Here is a 4,317-nt window from a genome sequence, read left to right as displayed (position 1 = left end):
AGGCTTGTAGTGTATACCCTTTGGTTGGTTGATGATGCATGGAGGGGATTGTAACCATGGCAATGAAACGATATATGATAGGATGAATGTAAAACTAATGTTCTCCCCTGTAAACTATCACATAATTCACAATAAAACATTAAAGAAAAAAAATGTCATTTGAGTTTGGGGAACAAAAAGTATAAAAGGGCAATTTCGGGGCTGTAGGGTATATGGAATAAGGTTTTCCAAAGAAATTTTCATGGGACAACCCTTGATAGCCTCAAAGATGTGTGGGTGCATTGTTATAATGGGGAGAAATTATTTGGTTCAATTTCCCTGGCCTTTTTCTCACCGACAGAGTTTTTAGTTTTCTTAAAATTTCTTCATAATAAGACCCTGTGATTGCCCTGTGTTCCATGAGAAAATCTATCCAGATTACTGCTTTGGGATCCTGAAAATAGTAGCAATTAAAAAAAAAAAAGAACAGTATTCTAAATTTTATCATCTTAGATTCATTGTGCCTGCTTCTGAATTTTATACAAATGGTACTGCTCGCAAGTACTCTTTTGTATATAGCTTCCTTACTCAACATTGTGAGATTTTCCCATGCTGCTACATGTAGCAATATAATTCAGTTTTATTGCTATATAATATGACATGGTATCAGAATATATCACAATTTATCCATTTTATGGCAAGATAGCCATTTGTGCTCTATTTCAGTTTGGGGCTATTACAAATAAGGCTGTAAGAAGATTCTGTTGTTACAAGAAACTGTTGAAACACTTCTAACTCATGAAGACCACATGTGTTACAGACAAGAACTGCTCCATAGGGTTTTCTTGGCTGTAATCGTAACAGAAATAAGTCACCAAGCCTTTTCTCTCATGGTACCACTGGTAGGGTGAAGACTCTAGTACATGTCTTTTTGATGCATATGTACTTATTTTTGATGGAGATATATATATAGAAGTGAAATTTCCAGGTAATAAGAAATGCATACATTTAACTTGCACTATAAGGACTCGGGCTGAGAACCTTAAGGTGAGCGGTTCGAAACTACCAGCCGCTCCGCGGGAGAAAGATGAGGCTTTCTACTCCCGTAAAGATTTACGCCCTCAGAAACCCTGTACAGGGTCGCTATGGGTTGGAACCGACTCGAAGGCACTTAACAACAACAACATAAGGACTGCAAGGTCATTTGAACCCCAAGGTCAGCCATTCAAATGCACCAGCTGCTTCTCAGAAACCCTATACAGGGTGGCTGAATTGGAATCGACTCCATAGCAATTAACAACAACAACATTTATACTCAACAGCAGTGCATGAGAGTTCCCACTGCTCCATATACGCAACACTTTTTATTGTCACTTAAAAAAAACACACCGGGGGAGTCCTGGTTGGTGCTGTGGGCTAATGCACTGTACTGAAAAGTCAATTTGAACCACAAGGTCAGCAGTTGAAGCTCACCAGTCACTCCTCAGAAACTCTATACAGAACCAATTCAATGGCACTTACCAATAACAACAAAAATGGATATTTAACCATTCTCATAAATGTTATGTAATATAGTGAATTTACTCAATATTTCTTTTCTCTCTAAAGTTTTCTTAACTCCCACCAAATGACTGCCCTTTAATTTGCTGATGGGACACAACTCAAAGTTAAAAAGAAACAGTTGTAAACATCCATTAACATGGGAAACATGGAATATACAAAGCATGAATCTAGGAAAATTGGAAGTGGTCAAATATGAAATGGAATGCATAAACACTGATATTCTTGATCATATAAATGAATTGCAAATATCTTATTCCACTCAGTGATATTCTTTTTTCCCTTCTTTAATGATGCCCTTTAATGAACATTCTTGTCTTAATGAATTTCAATATACATTTATTATCCTTTTCTTTTATGGTTAGTGCTTTTGGAGTTGTGATTAAGAAATTTTTGCAAATCCTAAAGTCATGAAGATATTCTCCTGTGTAATCTTTTAGGAATTTTATTGTTGTATCTTTCACATTGAGTCCCAATATCCATATGGAAGTGATTTGTGAGTGTGGTATAAGGTAAGAATCAAGAATTGATTTTTTTTTAATTCAATTGGTATGTTCTCTTGCAGCATATTGGCTATGAATCGGGCTGCCAATCTCAAGGTCAGCAGTTTGAAACTACCAGCGGTTCTGCGGGAGAAAGATGAGGCGGTCGGCTCCCGTAAAGATTTACAGCCTCGGAAACCCTTTGTAGGGTCAGTATGAGTCGGAACCAACTCCATGGTACTTAACAACAACAACAACATTGTATATTCAGAACCCTTCATTTAGGATGGAGTGAGACCCATTTGCCATGAACTCTCATAGAAACTTGGAAATTAACCAAGTTATCAATTTGTTTGTGTTCTCCATTCTGTTTCATTGACCTATATAGCCACCTTTTGCCAGTTCCTTTCTGTAATGTTTACTGTAGCTTATTAAATTGGTATCCAGTAGCATAAATCCTTCAGATTTATCTTAATGAACATTTTTGTTATTAGGTTCCATTGAGTTAGTTCCAACTCATAGCTACACTATGTACAAGAAAACAAAACACTGGCCTGTCCTAGGCCATTCTCAGAATCATTCCTATGTTTAAACCCACTGTCGCAGCCACAGTGCATTGAGGGTCTTCCTCATTTTCAATGACCCTCTATTTTACCAAGCATGATGTTCCTTTCCAGGGACTAGTCTTTTATGATGGAGCCCTGGGGTGGCACTGTTGAATTAGCAATGGACTGCTAATCACAAGGTCAGCAGTTCAAACCCACCAGCCACTCCTTGGAAACCCTATAAAGGGCTGCTATGAATCAAAACCAACTCAACAGGACTTAACAACAAAAATCCCTTCCTGATAATATGTCCAAAGTATTTGAGATGAAGTCTCTCCATTCTCCCCTCTAAGTAGCCTTCTGGTTGCATTTCTCCCAAAATAGATTTGTTAATTATTCTAGCAGTTCTAGGTATATGCAACATCATAATTCAAATGTATTGATTGCTGTCCAATCTTAGGATTTATTCATTGTCCAGTTTTTGTATGCATATGAGGCAACTGAAAATACCATGACTTGGGTCAGGCACACCTTAGTCCTAAAAAGGACATCTTTGCTCTTTAACATCTTAAAGATGTCTTTGCAGCAGATTTGCAAATGTAGTATGTCCTTTGATTATTTGTTACTTCCTTGAGTGTTCATTGTGAATCTAACTAAAATGAAATCCTTTACAATTTTTTCTCTGTTTATCATGTTGAGGTTTATTTGTCCAGTTTTGATGATTTAATTTTTCTTTATATTACATGGTAATCCACACTAAAAGCTGTTGTCTTTGATCTTCATTAATAAGAGCTTCAAGTCCTCTGGGCTTTCAGCAAGCAAGGTTGTGGCATTCGCATATAGCAGGTTGTTAATGAGTCTTCTTCCAGTCCTTGATGCTGTGTTCTTCTTCATCTAGTCCAACTTCTCAGACTGTATGCTCAACATACAGATTCAATAAGTATGGTGAAAGGACACAACCCAAACACATACCTTTCCTGATCTGAACCTTAGTATATGTATTTTAGAATCAGTTTCTCACCTTTAAAAAAAAGAACTTCCAGAAATTAAAATAATTTTTGTTTTAGATTTATTAAGATAAAACTCACATAGCATAAAATTAACCATTTTAAGGTGAATAATTCAGTGGCATTTAGTGCAATCACAATGTACAACCACAACCACTACCTAGTTCCAAAATATTTCCATACTGCCAACGCTCCCATACCCATTAAGCAGTTTCTCCTCATTCATGCCTCCTCCTTTCCCCTGGAAATCACTAATTTATGTTCTGTTTCTATGGATTTGCCTACTCTAGATACTTCATTTACATGAAATCATATAATATGCCAACACTCATCTGTCAGTTTGTCGTACTGTGGTGGCTTGTGAGTTGCTGTGATTCTGGAAGCTATGCCACAGTTATTTTAAATACTAGCAGGGTCACCCATGTTGGACAGGTTTCAGATGAGCTTCCAGATGAAGACAAACTAAGAAGAAGGAGAAATGAAACTACTTCCAAATATTTATTCACTGAAAACCTTTTATGAATAGCAGAGGCTTTGGAAATGCCTGAGAAGGAATTCAGAAAAATGATTATAATATGTATCAAAACACTATACAATGGAGTTGAAAAAGTAATGAAGAAGTCAGGAAAACGCTATATGAATAATCAAATAAGATAGATACAGCATTGGAAATAATTCAAAACCTACAGAAAGAAGTCTAAATGATTAATAACAGAATATCAGAAATGGACAATATACTGAAAG

This window comes from Chrysochloris asiatica, unplaced genomic scaffold (assembly GCF_000296735.1).
Source record: "Chrysochloris asiatica unplaced genomic scaffold, ChrAsi1.0 scaffold00234, whole genome shotgun sequence".
In the NCBI taxonomy this organism is placed as follows: domain Eukaryota; kingdom Metazoa; phylum Chordata; class Mammalia; order Afrosoricida; family Chrysochloridae; genus Chrysochloris; species Chrysochloris asiatica.
Note: the sequence above shows the minus strand (reverse complement) of the source record.